The sequence below is a fragment of the Choloepus didactylus genome, chromosome 7, assembly GCF_015220235.1.
Source record: "Choloepus didactylus isolate mChoDid1 chromosome 7, mChoDid1.pri, whole genome shotgun sequence".
Taxonomy (NCBI): domain Eukaryota; kingdom Metazoa; phylum Chordata; class Mammalia; order Pilosa; family Megalonychidae; genus Choloepus; species Choloepus didactylus.
Window position 1 is genome coordinate 22,708,471 of NC_051313.1, and position 13,033 is coordinate 22,721,503.

At 39.2% G+C, this 13,033-nt stretch overlaps 1 protein-coding gene across 7 annotated transcripts in view; it reads right to left on the reverse strand.

Moving 5' to 3' along the window:
- NCOA7 (nuclear receptor coactivator 7) overlaps positions 1 to 13,033 on the reverse strand; it is a 154,789-nt gene that overhangs the window by 71,272 nt on the left and 70,484 nt on the right. The window lies entirely within an intron of this gene.

Below are 13,033 nucleotides of genomic sequence, written 5' to 3' on the forward strand. Positions count from 1 at the left end.
CCTAATTGGTAGGCGTGGGGGGAAAGGTGGCACTAAGAGATGGGCTTCAAGCAGAGTCTTCTGCAGCCGCATCTAGGATTGGCTGGGATTTACAGAGGGTCGCAAGGCATAAAGACCTGTTAGAAAACCACAGCACGAGCCAAGAGAGGGGGTAACCAAGGCTTCAACTAAAACAGTGGTACAAGGCAGAGATGCAAGGAGCCCAGTCACTGACCAGGAAGGTGAGAACAAGGAAGATAAGAGCAAGGCTCACCTGAATGGAAGAAGTTAGTGCCAGTAACAGAAATAGGCAAGTAGGAGGAGAACCTCTTTTGGTGAATGCAGAGAATTCATTTGCTCCTGTTCTGAGTTCAAGGTGTTATGGGCTAACAGAAATGCGGTCCAGCAGTACGTCCAGGCCTGGAGAGGGAGAGAGGCTAGAAATGAAGGAATCCTTTGCAGGGATGAGCTGTGAACCTTGGATGAGGTTACGACTGTCAAGAGAGTGAATTTAAAGAGATCGGAGGAGGGAGAACAGAACCTAAGGACAGCTTTAGATTTGGGGAGAAAAGGAGTGAGGTTGATGAAGGAGGGGGAGGAGAACAATTAGGATGGAAATATGAGTATAATGTCACAGAGGCCACAAAAAGAAAGTTACATTAAGGAAGATGGTGTGGACATGTCAAACACCACAGTGGGGCCAAGAGACAGAAACCTGAGAATGGATTACTGGAAGATCACAGAGAGTTCCTGGGGGTGAAAAATGGGAAACTGAGGGGGTCTAAGACAGATTGTGTTGACCATATCAGTAAAGTAGGGGTAAGAACATCTGCTAATATGTAACGGGGTGAAGGCAGGATTTGGGGCTCATGAGGTAATGGAATTTTGAAGCATTACTATGGACAAGACAAGGGTTTGATAATGTGAATATTAAGAAACAGCAATGAGAGTTCTTCCAGGAGTGGAATCTCAACACCCGGTGACAGGCCATCTAAGGAGAAAGCAAATGCACTGCTGCAGGGGCCTCCTTGGGGCTCAGGAAGAACAGCGCAGGGCAGCTCATGCTAGACCAGTGGTGGGTGAGGGGCAGGGAGACGCTGGAGGAGTAAGGAGAATGGCATTGTGAGGAGCATGCTGTATTAGATTCCTATGGCTGCTATAACAAATCACCTTACATTTAGTAGCTTAAAGTTAAAAGTAAACACAAATTTATTTTCTTTTAGTTCTGTAGGTTTGAAGTCCAATATGAGTCTGACCGGGCTGCAATCAAGATGTCAGCAGGGCTGAGTTTCCTTCTGAAGGCTCTACGGGAGAACCTGTTTTCTTGCCTTATCCAGCTTCGAGAGGCTGTCCACATTCCTTGGCTTGTGGCCCCCTTCCTCCATCTTCAGAGCCAGCAACAGCATGTTGCCAATTCTGGTTCTCTCTCCTCTGCGTCCATTTCTCACTTTTAAGGACCCTTGCGATTACATTGAGCCCACCTGGATAAACAGGATGATCTCCTTAAGATTAGCTGCTTAGCAACCATAGTTCTCCTGTGCCATGTAACCCAACATACTCACAGGTTCTGGATAAGGATGTGGACATCTTTGGTGGGCCATTACTCTGCCCACCACGGATGGAGAACATAATAATGGGAAAAGACAGGAAAAGAGGTTAAGATGCAAAGAGGGGATACTGGAGGATTTGATGAAGCCAGTAAGTGTGGGAGTGGTGTTGGGGATGGTGATAAAGAAGGAAGTACTGAGTAGATGTTCTGGTTCTGAGAAAAATGGCCAAGAATGACAAAATACCAATGACGTTCACTCCCGGGCATCTGGCTCCTGTCACAGGCCACGGGGGACCCGGTGAAGTAAAGACACTGGACATTATTCCTTATTGTACATGAAAACAGAAACAGAAAAAAGAGCTGTGAATTCCCTGGATCCTGATTCCATCATTTCTACATATTTAGAAAAGGACAGACAATATAGTACGTAGATTTTTTTTCTGTTGTTATCAATCATCTTAACAAATACAAACAGAACTTCTGCAAATTATCAGGTTTTTAAACTTTTCTATCAGGACCCAATCTGCCCTGGTCCTGTGTGTCTCCCCTCTTCCCTCACTCCCCTTGAAGTCAATGCTCTCCCCTTAAGACAGTCTGAATGGGGTACACAAGGCTGACAGCACAGCAGCACAGTGCCCTCAACCCTTGTCTAAAGAGAGACGATGGTTCCCACGGCATCCAAATGAGAGAGATTCGGAGGGGCAAGAGTGGCATTGCCTCTCTAGAGCTTTCAAAGAAAGGGGTACCCAGGTTTACGAACAGGCAGATCTGTGTCCAATGACAGGCACATCCCTACATTGGGAAGTGCTGCATCCGCCATGAGAGCTTGATGACATTGGCCATGAAAGCAGGTTATGCACCATCTCCCTGATGTCTCCAAACATCTTTCTGATTAGAATCTGGTTGGGGAGTCAAAATAAGCCAGGTTCTTCTATCAGCCCTGACACTCTCTCATGGCTGTCTGATGTTAAGTTACCTAAAATCTTTGTGGCTCTGTTTCCTAATTGGTACATGAGAAACTACCTCCATATAAATGATGTTCAGAGGATTAAATGCGATGATGGACACAGGGTTAGCTCAGAGTCTGCCACAGAGCAAGGGCTCAACAAATGCTACCACAAGTAGATACTAATGTGAAGAGTCTGTTAAGAGACCAGTAAACCATTACCAAGAAGGTTTAATTCCAGAACTGCAAGAGTAATAGGTTATAACTTGTTTAAAGAAGAAAAACGTTCTCTGATTGCTTCAATATATGCCAAAAGAGCATTTGGTGAAACCAGTCAGGATTATACTTTTTTAAAAAGAGCAAAATAAAACAACAAAAAAAATCCGATTGTTAGAAAACTCAGAATAGAAGGGAGCTTCCTTACCACGATGAAGACATTTTAGTTACTCTTTGATATTCATTAGAAATAAACTCCAGAAAAGGCAATGCAAACCCAAAGACTATATATCAATAGCAATTTCCCCATAAGAAATAAAATTGAATGACTTCATGATAACATTTCCAGATCTGCAGGAGTTGGTTAATTACCCAACTGCAGCCTGAACCAAGGCACCAGCGAGGCCCAGCCCACAACTTTATGGATGAAAGATCCCAGGGTATGCAGAGGGAGAGCTACCTACAGACACTGCACACGCTCCACCCATTCCTTTTATTTCTGTTGTGCTGTGGAAGGCAGTTCCAGCAAAGCTTTTAAGGCTTCTGGGCATGATATCTACCACTCCAGTGATTTAAACATGGAAGCTAACATTATGTGATGCAAGGCCAAACCACAAGTATTTACGGTCATAAAAATAAACTCTCCAGGGGGGGATGAGTGCAGAAACACTACAGATGTAATGGAGACACTCTGGAAATCCCAAGGACGAAGAGGGGATGCCCAGCACCTGTGCAACAATTGTACAATGGGTACCCACCTGGTCATTAATGATCTCTTTAGAAATTACAAGACCCAACTCCCCAAAAGTGTATCTGTGTAAACTGAGCTGAGCCCTTATATCAGAAACTAAGAGAAAATATTAAAAATAAAAAGTAATAACATGGGACGCACTTTTAAGTTTGTATCAAGAGTCTAGCAAAATGTGTGGCATTTATATAGTAGATATTGAATGAATGTGTACTGAATGAAAGGAACGGAGGCAGGGAGGGATTCTTTATCCCTATTAGGCAGACAAATAGTCAAGTTTCTGTTTGGAACATCTACAAACCTTATCTTAAATTTATCACTGCCTTAAAAAACAATGTGAGGTTGGGATGGGAAGTTTATGGTGTATATATGTTCCCACAATTAAAAAAAGAAAGAAAGAGAGCAACTAAAGAGACAATGACAATTAAAGGCAATACATGATCCTAGACAGGATCTAACAAGGGAGGAGAGAAGGCTCAAAAGGACATTGATGGGGCATATACAAAAACTGGAATATACACTATAAACTCTATATCAATGTTAAATTTCTTAAACTTGATGACTGTACTTAAGGTGGATCTATAAGTGGATATCCTTGTTCTTAGGTAATGAACATGGTAGTATTAAGTGTTCAAGGACCATGATGTATATACAACCTACATTCAAGTGTCTAGAAAATAGATTGTTAAAAAGACAGACAAACATATGGATAGACAGGGAGATGGATAGACAGACTGATGAATTGAGACAGGGAGATGGATAGACTGATGGATTGATAGATTTATGGATAGACAGAATAGATACAGCAATGTGGCAAAATGTTAAAATTGAGTGATCTGGGTATTTGGGGGATAGGGGTATGTTGGAGCTCTCTATATGGGGTTTGTATTATTTTTGTAACTGTCCCATAAGTGTGAAAGGACTTCAAAATAAAAAGTTTTGAAAAATAATATAAAATAAATAAAAAGTAAAACAGTAACTAATATCAAAATAAGAATTCCCACAATCATCGGTTCTATTCAACCTTGTCCTAGAACCTCTAGTCAAAGCAACAGATAAAAGTTTTAAACACTGAAAAGAAAGACATGAAAATCTGATTATTAGCATATGATTTGACTGTCTACCTAGAACAATATTATTGCAAAAACTTCTGAAATTTATTAAAAATATGCAGTAAGGTGGCCAGATACAATAGTCAGTTACCTTTCTTTATATTTGCAATAGAAACATAATCAGAACAATCACAGGTGTAGTGGTACCAAACTATAAAATACCTAGGGATAAATATAACAGGACCATGGCAATATATGTATGAAGTCTCACTCTTTCAAATATTTCACTTAGCCCTCAAATTAATTTTTAAATTAAATGCAATTTAAATAAAAAATATAAATTGTTTTGGAGATGGGAAACTTGATAAATTGATAATTACATTTATCTGTAAGCATAAATACATAAGACTATCCAAAATTATTTTTAAAAGAGAAATGAAGGTAGGAGCACCATACGGATGTTAAAATATATATTTATAAAGCCATAGCAATTAAACAATTCTGTTCAAATAACTAAAAAAACAGAACTGAAGTGCAAGAATTTAGTAAAAATTAAACATGCCATCATAACAATGAGAAAAGAATGGCACTTGCCATATACATAACTTTGTGTTTGAGGGGAAGCTTTGGCGTCAGACTTCAATGACCTTGGACAACTGGCTTTACTTAATTGAAAACGCAGTTTCCCAGGCTATAAAATGGACATACCAACTGGACCTAGAGAGAGTTATAGTAAGGACAATTACCGGCAATTAAAGGCAATACACGATCCTGGTTAGGATCTAACAACAGGGGAGAAAAAGCAATTCATGTAAAGCAGTCCTCACCGTATTTAGTAAAGGCTCAGGAAACCTTAAGGACTGTTATTAAATAATGTTGGATAAACACTGGCTAAGATCTGGAGAAAAATCTAGATCACTCTCCTATCCATTCAGGTGGATTAAAGATTTAAAAGTAAAAAAACAAAGTCATAAATGTCTCTGAAGAAAATTTAGACTTGCATTTGCTTGAAGAAAGAACGGACTCTCTCTTGGCAACACACACTTCTCAAATTACTGGCCTGACTCAGTAAAGAGTGCAATTAAAATATTCAGTATCATTACTTGGCAAACTCCCTTCCACCCTTCAGAACCCAGCTCTGCATCACCTCCTCCAGGAAGCCTTCCCAGACAGCCCCCAACAGTCAGTCCCTTCTTTCCCTGGGATGTCTCATTAGGTTGAACTGATTTCCATGGTTGGACTTTGCACACTGGGTTAAAATGTGTTTGCACATCTGGTTCCACAACTAGGAAGTGAACTGCTTGAGGCAAGAGCCCATGATTCATCTTCATACCTACAGCAGATGCGCAATGAATGGGGACTGGATAAATGACAGTGAGTGAATGCATGGGAGCCTTCTGTAAGGGATCTACATCTACCCATGGATTCCACTTGTCTCCAGTGGGTCCAGACAGAGCCCTGCCCTCATGGAGTTGGCATTTTAATGAGAGAAGCCACCTAACAGAGAATCACCCACATAACTAATTAGTCATGATGGTAGGAAAAGCTCAGGATTCGAAGACGGCTGGCAGTGGCTGGCATCCTGGCTCTGCCTGATGGGTGTGGGGCTGCTGCTGGGATCCTCAGGGTGGTGTCGTGGGAACAGTACTTGTTGACCATTTGGAAATTATCATTGTGTAATGCCCTTTTTATCCCTGATAATTTTCTTTGCTCAGAAACCAATCTATGTTCGAAGTTAATAAAGCTCCTAAAGCTTTCTTTCGATTAGTGTTAGCATGTTGTATCTTTCTCCACTGCTTTACTTGTAATCTATATGTGTCTTTATATTTAAAGTGAATTTCTTATAGACAACTTAGAGCTGAGTATTGTTCTTTTATTCACTCTGATAGTCTCTGTCTTTCCATTGGTATATTTAAACCATTACATCTAAGGTGATTACTTAGATTGAATTGTACTTAGGGATTTTGTTTCAGAGTTACTTATATGTAGACATCCGTACTTCTTAATGACTGGAATTTCTAAGACTCTAAACCCTGTTCTTTCCTTTGGAACAATTTCTTTAGCGAACAAGGTTATACCACATTCTCAATATCCTTACTTTTTTAAACAGGGTAGTTTTTGCAACCGGTATAGAAGGAAAAGTCAACAGTGACAAAGTTGAACAAAACAAGGGAGAGAAAAAAGCACCAACAGTCCACTGAGGTTGAAAAATAGCTCAAAGTCCCTCTCTCGGGGCTTGAGAATCTGCCATGTCCTGAGAAACAAAAATGTCTCTCTACTCCGTGGGTATGTTTGTTTTATGTCTCAGGCACTCTCTGGCCCTTCAGTAATGTGGGGTCAGGAAATTGGGGTTCTTCAGATTATAAAATATGAATAAATGCTGGAGAGGGAGGGATAAGCAAGATCTGGTTTCCTTCTATTTAAGATAGATACAGGATTCTTACTCTCTCTGTTCTCTTTTCCACTACCTTTTCTCAATATTTAATACTTATTCTTAGTATTATAAAACTTGCTGATTATTACATAATTGGGGGTAGATCTTGGATTTTAAGAATTTTTTATGCCTTTCACATTCATGCTTGTAACCATATTTACAATGGTTATGCATTTTTAATTTCGTTTCGTTAGTTGCAATAGTCACTACCAATTATAAAATGATTTTTTCCATACTTGAGGACTAGATTTTACTGCAACTCCATTAAACAAGAACACCTCTGACTTTTAGTAATCTTGTTTCATGAGAGTTACAACACAAAAGATATGTGTGACGGTTCATTTTATGTGTCAATTTGGTCAAACACTAGCCTAGATGTTGCTGTGGAGGTATTTTGCAGATGGGAAGAGCATCTATAATCAGTTTACTTTAAGTAAAAGAGATCATCCTCAGTAATGTGGTGTCTCATACAATCAGTTGGTTGGAAGCCTGAAGGGCAAAGAACTGAGGATCCCAGAGAGAAAAAAGAAATTCTACCTCCAGATTTCACCCTCTATTCTTTTTTGAGTTTCCAGCCTGCTGGCCTCTACTACAGATTTCAGACTCAAGGCATTATTAAACATTTCTTACCGGAATTTTCAGCCTGACAGCATCCCCTAAGAAATTTGGGCTCAAGACTTCAATATTATTCTTACAAGAATTTCCAGCCTCTAGTCTGTCCTACAGAATTTAGACTTGCCAGCTCTCACAAATGGGTGAGCCAACTGCTTAAAATAAATCTCTTTATTTATATAGGTTCTCTTTTTCTGGAGAACCCTGACTGATAACAGTATGTTTCCTCGGCCCTTAAATATCTTCGAATGTCTTGTCTTTGAACCTGAAAAACAACTTCCACTTCAAAACCCTGAAGAAGATGATTTTAATTAATTGCTGTGGCTAAATCTGCCATGCCTTTTTTTTTTCATCCTTTGTAGACAACATTTGTTTTAAAGATTTTTCCCCTTTTCCATGAACATTTGCCATGATTTATCTAAGTGCTGTATCTTTCCCTTAATTCGGCCTAAATATGGTAAGCTCTCTCAACTCTGAAACCCGAGTATGAGTTTCAGCTCCTGAAAGCCACCTTCTGTATTACCATCTTTGATTTCTGCTTCTATTCTCATTGTTCTGGTCTCTTCTCCAAGAACACCTTTGATTCTCAGAATCTTCATTCATGTTCCCATACCTGTCAGCTCTCTCTCCAATCAGCCACATCTTTTGCATTCTAGGGCATATATCATCATGTTTGTCCTGCTCACCGCCTGGATTCGTATGGTGTGACTTCACCTAAACATTAATCTGACTTTCTTCATGGCCCCAAGAAGCACAGGCCAAACTATTTCTTTCCTAACAATTAATTTCAATTTATTTTATACCCAAATCCCTCATTTTCTTTACAGTCTGCTTGATAAACATAATTTTAACATATAATTAGATTCTTGATTATCTTTCCACATCGAAGTCCATTTTCAAAAACTCTTGTATTCTTTAATATCTTGAGACCTAAAGTACTGGTATGATCATTACCACTTAATAGAAGAGCAGGGCAAATATATGTTTGTGGCTTGACCTGCTTAGGTTTGGAAATTAATTTAGCAAAATAACAAAACCTTGGCCCTCTGAACTTGCTGTGGGAAATGAAGACAAAAGACAGTTATGAAACCTTCGCACATTGTGGTTAAAAAACATAATGAAAAAAATAAACCTGTGTAAGGAAAAATATCTAGGTTGCCATCATAAAAGATAACTCAGTAGTTGGTTACTTTCATGTTGTGGTAAAAAACAAAATGTATAACAGAAGTAGAGGATTTAATTCATTTTGCTGCTGCTGAGTTTCTTTTAAATTCAAAAGAGAAAACTGTGTTTTGAAGCAATTAGTATAGATATAAGTATTTATTACTGAAAAGCTAAATTCTGTCCTCACACTGCAAAGGTTCTCTCTAAACAAATCTTTGATTAAGATAATCACAAAATTGACCATACTCTTATTCAAGTGCTCTGTGTTTCTTATAATGAGTTCCCAAGTACAATCCTTTCAAAATTTCTATTTTACAATCCAGGGTTTCCTCCTATGAACCCTCTGCATTAAAACATTATATAATCATAATAATTATATTTTATTCCAGTTTAAGATTACTTCTCTTGTTTATGAAATTTCTCCATCTCTTTTCAGCCTTACACCTGCATAGCTCTGTCTTAGCTGAAGAACATTCCTACACTGAGACATTATCCATATTTTAAAAATTCCATTCCTATCTCCTCCATCTTCTTGGAAACAAGGATGTACCCCATCCTAAGATTAAGAAACAACGTATTCCTTTAATATGTAAATTTTGGGTGCTATATTTCATGCCATTAATATATTTTGATACTATAATACGGACCAAACCTCTCCTGATACATTTATAAACTTTACAACATGCTTTGTCAAATTCAACTACACTTAATAGGTGATTTTGAAAAATACGTTAAGATACTTTGTTACCATACGATACCTTTTTAAAAGCTGATATGGATAAATAGCATAAGTGAAAAAGGAGTCCAATATACTAGTGACTACAGACCCAGTATAGAAGGGTTGCGGTTACTTATTCCAGCAGCTTTTTTTCATGCTTATTGTGTACCAGGGGCTGTGCTAGGTGCTGGACTTAGATTTATCTGATGCCATCTGCCTGAATGCAATTGTCACTCCACCTGCTTTTTTCTACTCCACTCTCAAAACCAAAACAAAACATTTTTAGAATCAGCACCGTTTCTGTTACAACCAGGCAATTCTAGTGACTCAATCTTGCCATAACATCTTTTATCAGCATCTTAACTGTTGTATGTATCCTTCTAAGTGTAAGGAGACAGCAGGGAATTATTACCCAAGGTTGAAGAAAAGCACGGATAAATCTAATTCAACAAGCAAAAATAGTATTTTGTCAAAACAAGCTGCCTTAAATAAGGCAGATAATAGTCACAGATATGGAATAATTATCTACAGCTATTATTTTCTTGTATGTTGATTACGGAACTACACATTTGCTTGATTTTTTTTTGCTAAGTCCTTTTTCATCCATTATTTTATTCAGTGCTCTACATTTTTGTATTATTAATATTAAAATAGCTGTAAAATGTGTAATACATAAAAATGATGAAGAAGAATATTAAAACTCCCCGGAAATTTCTGTACCCAGAGAAAACAACTAGCAACATATTGGTATATATCCTTCCAGTCTTTTTTCTATAAATACGTTACCACGGGTAGTCCATTCCCTTCAATTTTCCTCTGTGTGTTCCCCAGATTACTTCTTTTACGCTTATGGGTTAACCTCACACCTGCAAGTAGGCTCCTCAGACAAATCCATGGGATGTGTCATGGTCACTTCAAACCACACACCTCACCTCCAAACACAAATCCATTCTCTTCCTCCCTCACTCTTTGAGTTTTCTAGTGTGCCAATTCTTGATTCTTGTACTTCTCCTCCCTCACACACTATGCTGGCCACCAAATGCTGCAGCTTCTCTGTGCAAAATCTTTCCTCCCTGTGTCTCCTCTTTACGCCAGCTCCTACCTTTGTCCGGTCCTGTCCCAGGGGCTCAGCCCCAGCCTCCGGCCAGCACGGACCTCCCTCAGGTTCAGTGCAATCCCATTTGTCTCCAGTGCCCTGAGAGTCATCATTTTAAAACACAGAGTGGCTGACAAGGCCACCACATTTTAATGTCTCCTTTCTCCGCAGACTAAAACCATCAAAAGCAGCGGTGACCTGGAACCAGGATTACTCTTGACTTGGGTCTGAAGCTCCACCTAGTGGTATAGAACAATGTCCTGGGATGGGGATCCAGGGCGTATGCCACAGGAGATTAGTAAACCTGCCAAATGGCACTTGTCAGCGAGGCAGGTGTGGAAAAGACTGCGGAGCCCCGGAACCCGATGGCCCACCTAGTGGAGAAAACAACTAGCAATGTATTGGTATATATCCTTCCAGTCTTTTTTCTATAAATATGTTGTCACTGGTAGTCCATTCCCTTTCATTTTACTCTCTGTGTGTTCCCCAGATCTACGCACTGGATTCCCCTGGGGAAATGCCCTGACCTCCAAACCAACCTTGAGAGAAGCTGCAAGCTATTATGGCTTTACTTATTGCTACCAAATAAAATCACAGGATAACTTTGATCAACTACTGCACTGTCACCTATATGCTTCCAGACTTCTCATAAAATGCAAACAAATCAAAACAGAGCATTCATTCATCTATGTATTAATTCATTCACTTGAAGCACATTTAAAGAGCACCAATACAGGATCCCAACCATCACAGCCTGTAAATGGGGACACCAATAAATCATACCAGTGCAGGCAGAGATCTAACCCAGACAGGGAGAGGAAAGACTTCCCAGAAGAGATGATGACTGAGCTGATTTGCGAAGTTACACTGGAGCTAGTCAGGTACAGTGAAGGGTTGCAAGCTCAGAGCATTACACAGGCAAAAGAGTCCACCACATTAAACAGTTATCTAATGCAGCTCATAATAAGAGATAAAAACAGTAAAAGGATTTGGCTATCTACAATCAGAGGAGCAGCATGACCAAAAAGAAACCTCGATGGATAGGACACTATCTGCCTCTTTCAGGGAAACTCTACAGAGCAAATTCCACTTAACTGGCGGAAAACGTCTCTACTTTAACAACAACATTTAAAGTAAGCATGAAAAAGATAATATTTTAAAATGAACAACTAAGAAATCCAGAAAATTTCAAAGGTCAAATGTGGTATAAATGATATGTGTAGAAGAAGATATGAACTGCAATTATCCTTTATCCTTTTCCTCTTATTTGGAAACAAGAGATAATATTCAACACTTTAAATTTTAAGAGGAAGTTTATTAATTACACAGACATCTCAATAGGTTGACAGTGGAAAGTTTTAATAAAACACAGAATGGTTCGAACTTGAAAACAACCATTAAGCTGTGGAATACACCACCTAGCCCTCTGGAATGGTACAAAGAACAAGCACTTGGTTTCAAGTACCCCCTCTGCCTCTGCGGGAGCAAGGTCAGCAATCTGGGCCCAAGACCACCCCAGTGGCAGTCCATTTTATCTCTGAAGTGCACTGCTAGAAAGTTGGACCAAACAAAGAGACCAAATGTGACTCCCTGTAACTTTGGCATAACTGGAACCAAGTTTGGGACCCTACAGAACACATCTCAGTCTTTGCTACAAAATGAAGTTCCACACAACCTCTCTGCAGACATGCTCCCAGACACCCCCCAGTCTCCTCTCTCAGCCTAGCAATCTCGAGTATGTCACTACCCACACTACCCATATGCCATATCACATTTTGACTCCTACTTCTTTATTTTATTTTATTTTTTTTTTGCATTCCCTATTGAACATACCCCAGGCCTGTTTGGGATAGGAAGAGTAGGCATGAGAAGGGTGAGCCAAGTAAAACAGGATGATCTCCTCCACCATTTGAGATATGCCACTTCTACTAATAGTTTCAGATGCAACAGCTATTCTGAGAAACTGTATCATCCTATGGACCTATTTTAAGTGTCCCCTTAACAAAAACTGACTTATGCTAGGCCATGTCTCCTGCATTTTCTACTGCCTGGATGATGCCAAAAATGTACAGGCATTTCCACTAATACTTTAATGGACATATCTATATACATTAAGGAAAACAGGGAGTTAATGCTTAAAGGGTACACAATTTCTGTTTGGGGTAATGGAAAAGTTTTGATAATGGATGGTGGTGATGGAAACACACTGTGAACATAATTTACACCACTGAATTGCATATTTCAAAGAGGTTAAAATGGGAAATATTATGTCAGACACACGTTACCACAATAAAAATTTTTTAAAAAGAAAAATATTTTTCATACAGGAAAATGACCACTCATTTGAAAAATGTGTTTTAGCACATGCTAAATGCCAGGTGCTGTTCTAGATGCAGGGGACACAGTGTTGAACAAGACACACCAACACCTTTATTTCATTGCCATCCCTTGCCCAAGAGTAAGTACATAAAGCAAGTGCCTGGGATACATAATAGCTGCTCAATAAACTATTGCTATTA